The following is a 10802-nucleotide window of genomic DNA, read 5'->3' on the forward strand; positions in this document are numbered from 1 at the left end:
TTATTAGACAAACATAAATTAGCTCAACATTATTTTATGTGAGAACCAGGCATACAACTTGTTCTGGTAATTTCACTATTTTTCTTTTTGCTTTTTCTCTTAGCAGGTCTGCCTACGTATGTGATGACATCATGATTTCTATTACTGTATGGTTTGAAGGGTATCTTGATCTAGTATGCAGACACCCACATACGTTTCGGCAAGCAAGCCACCTGCTGGGCTTAGATGTCAGCAGCCTTCCTCAGGGCGAGTTTATACCACAAAACCCTAGGGGGAAGCTGCATAATGTCATCACATACGCTTGCATCATTCTCGAGTGCGTCTTCATCTTAGTACCTAAAACATCAGGATGGTTCAGTGTTTCACAATGGTTTTGACATGAGCTGCGCTGAGGGGGTATATTGGTTAGCGTCCTCAGCCCCCTATCCTCATGCAGAGGGACTCTCCCTGGGAAGAAGTGATGCCATCTGAAGGATCATTACACACTTGACAGGTGACCTATAAATTAAAAGGTATTGTGATGAATCCTACAAAGTTCTCACAAAGACCCTCCCTAAAGTCTCCTCCCAGGTGGCCAGGGAAAGGCAGAGGCTTCCTGATCCTGACCCTGGGGGGATACTGCAGGTGGCCAGGAAAAGGCAGAGGCTTCCTGATCCTAACCCGGGGGGTAGGGGGGGGGACACTGCAGGTGGCCAGGGAAAGACAGATGCTTTCTGATCCTGATCTTGGGGGTGCGGTTCTCTGCGGGTGCATTAACTGGGAGGAGAAAGGACCCAGAGATATAAGAAGACTCCGTTGGGTGAGACGCAGTATTTGTCTTCCTCAAGGTAAGACATCTCCTCTATACCAAAGTATGTAATGGCTTGTTGTCATGACAATCTCTCTGTTCTCCAAGTTGAACATCTTAATATGGATAAAAACAATCATACATTTTAAGGCATTGGGAGAAATAAAAGCCCTTCTAAAACCATGGAGACTTATAGAGCTAGAGGTCCCCCTAATGCAAGGATACAGTGAAAAGAAGTCTGTGAATAATAACAATTCAACCAACAATTCAACCAACAAAATGTTATTTCTCTATACAATCCAGTCCAGTGATTGATCCTTACAATATTCCTTTAAAGAATATTATTGGGAACAGAAATAAGTTTTAGTTCATAAATCAAGCAACTAAAATATGCATTAGGGACTTCAAGTCCCATAATCCCGAAAGTACTGGGATGATGAAGAGGTCTAAAGAGGAACTAAACTGCAAAGTTCAACTTGTTAAGGGGAATAACCCACACCTGAGGGAAACTCGACGGCTTAAAAGGCCCCCTGATGTGCAGACTATTAGAGAGCAGAGAGAGCAGAGAGAGCAGAATGAGCAGGGTGAGCAGCAGAAGCAGAGACTGGAGGTGGAAGAAGACACTGGGACAACTGTCGAGCAGAGAGCAGTAGCAGGTCCCAAGAGGGTATTTGCCTCCAGAAGCCTTAATTGCAGAGGTCACGCAATGGGAAGCATGAGGGAGGGAAGGTTGCTCTCCGAAGTCCTTTTATTCAGAGGCTCTGCAGCTGCACAGCGGGAAGCAAAAGTGTGGAAAGAATTCTTCCCCACAAGGCTATCTATGGTGTTAGGTGAACACCGGAGAGCCTCTGGAGCAAAGGAAGCTCTGTCAGTAAATGGCGCAGGTGGCGGCAGTCTGAAACCAGCAGGGTGTAAATAAAATGACCAGACAGTGTGCAAATTTGCACTGCAGACTGGAGTTTTGTACTTTTACCAAATCACTGCCTTCCAAAGCCATTGTCATTTATCGATTAAAGACCTGCTCTTCAAAATATGTGCAGGAATGCCATCAGGGAACTGTTTGTTCATCATGAGCTCATCACAGAGAAACTTTTAAGTAACCAGAATCTACAAAAAAATGTGGAACTACAACAGCATGAAAGGTTTCACGGCTAAAACTGACCGCAGTGAAATTCCGATTGGGTCTTCAAAATCAACACTTTAATTATTCAAATCTAGAGCTAAGGTCCTTAACTATATTATGTTGCCTTCTGTAATCACTGTTTGCAGGAAAGTACTGTTGCAAGGGTTTACATGTTTATATTATGTGCATTTGCCAAAGTTGAATCAAATGTAAAATTCTGGGAAAAGACAGCTCTTCAGTTTCAATTCCTAGCAATAAACCCCAGGTGCGAAACCAGCCTTCCCAAGCTGTGTTACCATGGGAATGAGTTGAGGAATTCTGTGGGTCCACAAGGTTTACGACCAAAAGCACTTAGGCTGTCGTAAACATAGCAATTAGACTTTGAAGCTGTAGGCTAACCTGAACAAGAGGGTCCCTCTTGATGTCAGAGCTAAGAACCAAATCTCTGATTACAGAGGGGGAAGAGTGAAGGCGGAGCGTCACACCCATTGCACACAATAGGAGATATGCAATTCTTGGAATAACTTGGGAAGTATTAATCGTACATTGTTCATGTTCAGATTTATGAAAAGCTGTCAGTGAGCTGCTTCTGGTGGGTCCAAAAGATTTTGGTGACACCAACCTATCCAAAGTTAGAAAACAAAAATTAATTGTGTTCTCTGCATACATATGACAATCATAAAAATGTGAGAAAAGGTGTAACAGGTGATAGGTATTCTGCCCACCCAATATCATATTTTTCAGTAAAGTAGTTTGGGCGTAAACGAGAAAATACTGTAGCTTCTACCCGATATGTCACAGTCATCAAACAAAGTTGATGCGATTCATAAAAACAAGTAATGTCTGAATATGCTGGCATCTGTGGTGTAATCTGATGAGAAAGGGTATTTATCAAAATGTGAGATTTCCAGTTCCAGAAGCCAGATCCTACCCCTTGCCTCTGTCATATGATTGATGGGGTATCCTCCTCTGTCTGCTCAAATCACTCCCCTATTCCCTGAACCTACCAGCTTGCAGAGATGGAGGGAACCTTTGACCATTGCCCTAACAGTTGGAGGATGACACATCCATGATGTCATTTGGCTTATAAATAGGTTACTCCTTCTCAACTGGAGATTCTCTCTACAAATTCCAAGCTGTGCAGCTGACTGAAGATCTGGAATGATCCTTGCAGAAATGTGGGCCTAGTCCTGGAGTGAAACATGGACCTGGAGTAACTGCTTGGGAGGACAGAGTGAGGCCTTGATTGACCCCTTTGATGGTCCCTGCAGTCGAGCTCTGACGCCATTGATGACGATAGAGTCCTTTGCTTCTGTAAGAATAGATCTCCACCGCCATAGATTAAACAAGTCCTATCTATTTAAGCACTAACCTTGAGTGTCCCCATAAAGAAAGATCCTATATTCTATCCATTTGTGAAAAAGACATTTTTCTATTGAAAAGTATTTTGTTTGTCTGTGCATTTTGGAAACCCTCCCATTGACAAATAATAGGTTCCTCTGTGCATTTAAGTCATCTTTCCTATGGAACAAAATCATCCCGTGTTTAACTGTTGGTGATTATAGTTTTCTTTCCCCTGAAAAGTCCTTTGTTTGCATATTTAAGTAAGTTATTTCCCTTGTATTTTTCTCAGTAAATCAATGAATTCCCCCATTGAAATTCATGGAGCAAGATTGTTGCAATTCAAAATCAACCATCTTGTGCCCAGTGTTGTTATTTAATTGTTATAGTAATTAAAGTGTTACCCCAAAATAATTATTCCCATTATGAATTAAAACCAAATTTGTCCATGTGTTAAATTGTGGGTTTAAAAACAAATCCACATTTGCATTTGTCAAAAATAAACACAAACCGTTGCTCCCCCTGTGAGAATCTTTTTGCCCAAAATATACCTGTGAGTTGCCCCTGTCAATTTCACTAAAAACGGTGGTTCCTATGTGCCTTTCTCATTGTTGACAGCGTGCCATCTCCAGCTCCAGCTAAAGTTAGAGGGATTTCTAATTCCGTTATTCCAAATATTTCTTTTCATCCTTTAAACAGTGATTTTCCCAGAGTATTCCCCTTCCTCTATCAGATTCTGAGCTCGGATTTAGTATTGCCTTTCTTTCATTTTCATGGTTTTGAGCTTGCCTGACCGTTCCAGCTCCAGCTAAATTTAGGGGGATTTGTAATTTCGTTTTTCCCAAATATTTCTTTTCATCCTTTAAACAGTGATTTTCCTTAAGTATCTCCCTTCCTCTATCAGCTTCTGAGCTCTGAGTTTGCATTGCCTTTCCTTCGTTTTTCATGGTTTAGAGCTTGCCTGTCATATCCAGCTCCTGCCAAATTCACTGTGAATTTAATTTTCGTTTTTCTAGAAAATTCTTTTATCCTTTGAAAACTAATTTTTCCTATTCTATCCTTATTCCTCTATCACACCCCGCTCACTGATTTTGAATTGCACTCCCTTTATTTTTTGGGATTTTCTCTCTCATGTGTTATATGCAAATTTCCTACGTGTGCTAGCTAGTGGGTTTTGAAGCCCTATTTCTTCTCTAGTGTAAGCAGCCCGAAGTACTCTTGTGTGCTGTTCCATAGCAGTAGTATTAAATCATTGAGAACCCAGTTTTCCATTGTCACAGTGGGGGAGAAATTAACCTTCCTGCAATCAGTTGAGGGAAATTATTTGGCATTGCTTTTCACAACACAAATTTGGTTTGGCATAAGTCTATCTTATAACCTGGGTATGTTCTAGAAACTTGTGCATTGTGTAGCCACAACTTTAGTGGCTGCTGTCATCTTTCTTTTCTAATTGAATATTAAAATAATAAATCAATAAAGTATGATATGATATGGAATTTATAACGTGTCTATTCACAAGTGTTTCAAGGCGTGACTAGGCAAGGCAGGGGGAACAAGGGGAAGACAGAGACAATGATCCTACTAGACCAGTTGACATTGAGATTGTGCAAGTTATTCGTTGACAACACACCCGCCTGGTTCCTGGTCTATTGGGACAAAGGGTGCTGGTGAGGTTGGGTGCGAGACGGGTGGAGGCCTCCTTAAAAAACATTTGGGGATTGTTAAAATAAAAAGCGGTTTTATTGCGCACACACCCTGCAGGGGAAAAAGCTCCCTGACTTTTAAACGTTGATGAAGTGCTGTGAACTGCTGATAACAAATTATCTTAACAAATGTTCACTGCTGAAGCAAGAACTGTATAAATACTATTGCAAAGGGGACATACATGTTCTCAAAAATTAGGTTGTTGCAAAAGTAGCCTGACAAAAACTATTTACATGAATACTGGTGAACTAAGGAAATATTCTTTGTTTATGTGAAGCAGATTACTTTGAGAAAGAAGCTTTTGTGAAAACATTGCAGTGTTGGAATTGTTTGTTGTCAAGTTGGAGTCACAAAGAACTGTTACAATTTTGTAGCAAACCAGGAGTTCCTTATTTCTTGTTGGTGCTGTACAGCAGAATCCTGCTTGAGTCTAGGGAAGGGGAATTCACCCAGATTAGAAGGAGAGAATGTTGTCATATTGGGGACTTAACTGTTACATTTTGTTGCTTTTGAAGTGGCATGATTTTCCTTATTGTGTTACTGTATGCATAAGTGTGAGGGACAGAGATCCTTTGTTAGAGTGCTTCCATTTTGTTTTTTTGGCAGGGAAATCCTTATCAAGGCAGGGATGATGAGCCATTTCTTCAACCTTTTGCGTTAATAAAAAGGTATCTTTTGAAAAACATTCACAAAATTGTCTGCCTGACATTTCTGACCCCTCACATATGGTACAAAATGCAGATTTGAACCCTTAGATAGAGGATGACAATACATTCATTCGTTATTTTTTATAAATACTCTCAAATTATTCAATATTTGCTTCTATAAAATTGTGTGATTTTTCTCACGACAAAGAGTGCACAAGAAAATCATTCGGACAAGCGTCTGAATCCAATCATGAATAGAACGGACTAAAGCATAAAGGGGTGCCATTTGGTTGACATCATTCATGCCAGGAAAAAAAATGCCTAAATAACAAGGTTGTCCGGAGACAGAAGATACTGTGGAGAGTGGGTGATGTGCCCATGCAAGAGAGTCTAAAAGAAAGTAAAGCTCGGTTCAAAGGTTCTTCGCGGGACACCGCAAAGGTCTTCACCCGTGGGATTCCAAGTAACTGGATCCACCCTACTAGGTCTGAAGGGACGCTATTGCTGTTTCTTCTTTTTGTCCTGAAGATGGTTGGTGTACTCAGTGGACTGATTGAAGTCTAAAAATACAACCTGAAACACGTGTCAACATACTGTCTGATTGAGAGACAGACAGACATTGATATTTGAAGATTGCACTAAGAGGCTCTAAATAGAATAGAAACATTGTATAGTGTTGTAGGGTGGCCTAACGTGTAAGGTTACAAAATACTAGTGTGAATGATGGTATGACAAAGTGATACGAATGGTATGTAGGGTTGAATGGTTTATGTGGATCTTAAATAAATGGAAATTGTACTTGATGTTTTAACAATGTGTACACCATTGAGTGTCTTTTGATACAAACAATATTATTTAAAAAAGTTGTTTTATAGAAGCAACTATTGAATCATTTGTGAGTATTTATAAAAAGAACACATTAATGTATTGTCATCCTCTATCTAAGGGTTCAAATCTGCATTTTGTTGAATATTTAGCCCATAGGACCCTAGATTGTTGGGCAATCCCCTTTGTTTTTGACCCTCACATATGGTGTCAGAGTGGGATCGGAGTCAGTTGGGGATCCAACATGTATATGGCAGGTTCTGATCTGACAGAGATTGAGTCAGAAGAAGATTGGCATTCATAAACCCCTTCCTCCTAAAGTATAAAGCCCCTCTATTGTCCCTGGTTCTGGTACCTCCCTTACTTGGGATTACATGAGTTCTAGTTCTCTTTCCATCAAAGGAGCCGGGAGAATAAGAGAGGTCCCTTGTAGTCAGTGGCCTCTTAAGAGGAATGTGGGACTACATTTGTCAAGGCTCTCAGGACAAGCTATTTCTCCAAAAAGACAATCTGTAGAAGGGAATATATACCATAGTTTCTTTTCCCAGAAGTATATTACTCCCTGGACAGATACGCTTCTGGTTTCTTCAGTGTTAGGAGTAGAGTTTCCTGTGTATATATCTGCCTAAATTAGGCTTGATCAAGGACCCAGATTCAAAGTGTATCTACACTAGGTGTAAGACTTGGAAGGCTAATATATGATGTGACCTGGGAATCTTTGAATAAGGAAAAGATTTAAAACTTTAATAAACATCATAGGACAAAACAAATCCCTTCTGAGTATGAAGTTAATGAAGTGTGGGTCGGGTAAACAGGAAAGAAAGGAGGAAAATATGTTTTATTGTTTTGAAAAGGATCCAACAACAATAGAAGAAAGTTCTTGCCCCCACCTTGAACCTCTGAACAAAGAACAATCAGAAGACTCATGGGGTTCAGAGGTTGACAAGGATCTTAATGGAAGAGCTAGATTTCAGCAGCCCCGTTATGATAAGCAAATAGTAGCTGGGATTTTCTACTAGTTGGCACTGACATTGTTTTATCTACTGATTATTACAAAGTGTTGTTCCCACGTTGAAATCCATCTCTGAGATCAATAACTGAATCTTTTAAGGGTAAGACTTGCACAGAATATAGAGACCCAGGATTTTCCGAAAGTCACGATCCCAATGTTTTGGGTCGCTTGCGATGTGGAAGTTTTGAATAACCTGTAAAAAGAAACATTTCACAGTTTTAAGGGATGAGTGGAGTAAAGACAAGTGTGAGATTTCTGATGAACGTACAATACCCACACATTCCCCCAGAATCGATTATGAAAGAAAACCTGATGTTATTATGTTTTGTACTGGAGAAAAGAATAGTTATCCAGTCCCTGTAGTACTGCAAGGGAAACCATATGGGCTCAATTAGATACAGGGAGCAGAGTACATCCTTAGGGTGGTGTATTGCGGGAAGATCACCTGGGAGGAAAAAGGGACCAAGGGAATAAGAGGACTACGTTGGGTGAGACGCAGTATTTGTCTTCCTCTAGGGTAGACAGCTCCTCAATACCAAAGTATTGTAATGGCTTGTTGTCATGACAAACTCTATGTTCCCAGGTTGAACATCTTAATATGGGTAAAAAAAACAATTATAAAGTCTTAGGCAGTGAGAGAAATGAAAACCCTTCTAAAGCCGTGGAGATTTATAGAGCAAGAAGTTCCCCTAACTCCCAAAGGTACAGTGAAAAGAAGGCTGTGCATAACGACAGTTCAAACTCTACATAACTTTATTCCTCTGCACAATCCAGCCCAGTGATGGACCCTCATGACATTCCTCTGCAGAATATTATTAAGAACAGAAATATGCTGAGCAAGACCAAGGTCTGCGGGGGTCGGAGGGACACACGGAGAAGGTGGGTGCCAGGGTAAGAGAAGCGGGCACAGGAGAGGAACGGTCAGACACACAACTGGAAAGCTACTTTGGAGTTATGAGGGAGGGTGTACACTAGTGGTAGTGGGGCTTCATGTGTAACTGTAAGTAGTAGATGGTAAAAGAGGGTAAGAACCCGCCTCTGGTGCTGATCAATGTTCCATGAAGGCCGTTTCTAGTGCAGTGATTGTGTGCTACTAGGACGGGTCAGCTCGTGGTTCTGGAATGCACTTGAGATGTGGTCATGCGTGTCCGTGAAGTATGGAGACTTCTTTGTGTGATAACATTTTTTACTGGTCCCTGCCGGAAAACCAGAAGCACTTGTGCATAGGCGCAGTTTAAATGCCATATCATATCATGTCATAATCTGGGGTACCAAGTTGACTGACAGAGGTTCCACAGCCGAGAGTTGGCCACGTAAATGTGAGTGAGGGGAATGCAAAAGGGGAAATAAGGAAAGGGAGGATTGTGGGTGCTGGGTGGGTATTGCCCACTCTTTGACTGCCCATGGCCATTCTAATTAGCCCTGCAACAGCATAACTAACGGAGTGGGCAGCATTGCAATAAAAAACGGCAATTATCAGCAGAGAGAGGAAGCTTACAAATAGATCTTGCTTTATTTTTTTATTTAGCATTATGCAGTCGACAAAACAACTTTTAATATGTTGCATTTAAATAAAATAGACCGCATTCCAATTCATTAATAATTATTAACATTCTCAGTACACCCCCCCTCCCAGACATATATGGGACAGAGTAGCCCGATACCAAAGTTTCTACACAATTGGTGAAATCTGCTTCCAAATCAGGGGTGTTGCTAGGTCTGGAAAAGACCCGGGGCTACGAAAATGTCGGAACAGTTGGGACTGGGGGCTAACTAGACTTTTGGTTGTAGCTCCTAAGATTCTATCCGGGGCTACAGCCAAAAGACCAGGGGCTATAGCCCCCTTAGCCCCCTCCCTAGCAACGCCTCTGTTCCAAATAGTTATCAAGTATATTGCTGAGGGGTTCAAAGGAGCCTGCTGCATGTGTCTTGGTTTGGGGTCACACCCTGAGTGGGCCGGAAAGTTAACTTGGAGTAAAAAGAGTGGCCAGAGTAGCAATGCGTCGGTGTCAGACCAGTCCTTGTGACAGGTAACAGTTATAATCATAGCAATAGCAGCGCATTGGTGAAGGAAAAGAACATGCAACATGTGGTTCGACCTAAAGGTCCTTATCAAGGCCATGGAAGACCACCTTCTGCGCCGGGATGCACACATGTAGAATGAAGGGCCTGCAATGGGTAGCAAGGATCACGCGCTGTGTAAAGAGGCGGCAGGAGTAGAGCCATTGAGGAGCCCGACCTTGGCTTTGACGACATCTGTAGTGAGCCACTGACAGCAAAGCACAGATTCCTGCAACTGCCCAAACCATTCAACTACCAGTTCTACAACTGCACTTTGCGCGTCTACACTATGTGCAAAACCATGGAACCCAAAACTATGTGACCAACCGTAAGTAATGGACCACATGATTGCACATAAGAGCGGTACCGCATGTGGTTATTACAGGGTGGGGTGATTAATGAATGCCGTAACTGCCAGAACCTATGGAGTCGTGTGGGACTCCAACATGAGGAATAACGGGGAAAGTCTGCATGACTTGGAATGATGGAAACCTTTCTGGGCCTCGGGGAATTACGCCATGCGGTAACGGTAACTGAGTTTGGCAGTATTACCTCTGTAATCAGGCCCCTCGTGTACTGTTGCAAACTTTGCCCATAATCCACAGAGCAAGAAGCAGCCTTGACTGGGCATCAGACCTCTGCTGTGCCACAGTCCTGATCCCCTCATACCAGCCTCAGCTGCTGTGAAACTGGCCGAACCCACCCGCAGGGTGTGCAGAGTGTGGCAGAGCACAGACTGAGAAAGATGTGATATGAAACTGGAAGCAATGCCCGTCTGTGCCCCACCCACATCACCCGGAAATACTAGAAATCAGAGAAGAGAGAGGATGCCCCTGTACCTGTGGCCGGAACTTTCTGGAAGGATGCTCGTCTGGCAGGACTGAGGAGGTGCAGTGCGACCAAGCGCTCCCCCTCTTTATATACACTGGGGGGAGGATCCGCACACAATCTGGGGATCAATAAATACACCTGCTCGTGGGCCAGAGAGAAGGAAGGACCGTGGACAGGAGACAAGATGTCCTTTCTGAATGTTGATTCTGGGAGATTGCCATGAAATGGTCAAAAACAAGACAGGATCCTGCAGAGACGAGGCCTTTATTAGGCGAACTGTGTAATAGCTAGGTACCTGAAGCAACACCCGGACCAGCAGGTAAGTTATAAGTAGGTTTATGTAAGTATAGTTGCCAGGAACAACATTGGCATGTCCCCTCAGGCCAGCATATCTCTCAACTGTAAAACATAGAACCCAGCTTCAGAGCACAGCATCCCAACACTCTGACGTCACCACATTCCATGAAACAG

General features: G+C 42.4%; 1 protein-coding gene across 1 annotated transcript in view; it reads right to left on the minus strand.

Moving 5' to 3' along the window:
* The window catches only part of LOC138579451 (vitelline membrane outer layer protein 1-like), a 435230-nt gene extending 424817 nt beyond the window's left edge, over positions 1-10413 (minus strand). The window contains exon 1 of the mRNA XM_069649780.1: positions 10340-10413. The gene's annotated coding sequence lies outside the window, so the exon portion shown is untranslated. The remainder of the gene's footprint in view (positions 1-10339) is intronic.
* Between the last annotated feature and the right edge of the window lie 389 nt (positions 10414-10802).

The sequence above is a fragment of the Ambystoma mexicanum genome, chromosome 3p (assembly GCF_040938575.1).
Source record: "Ambystoma mexicanum isolate Mex_15411 chromosome 3p, UKY_AmexF1_1, whole genome shotgun sequence".
Lineage (NCBI taxonomy): Eukaryota > Metazoa > Chordata > Amphibia > Caudata > Ambystomatidae > Ambystoma > Ambystoma mexicanum.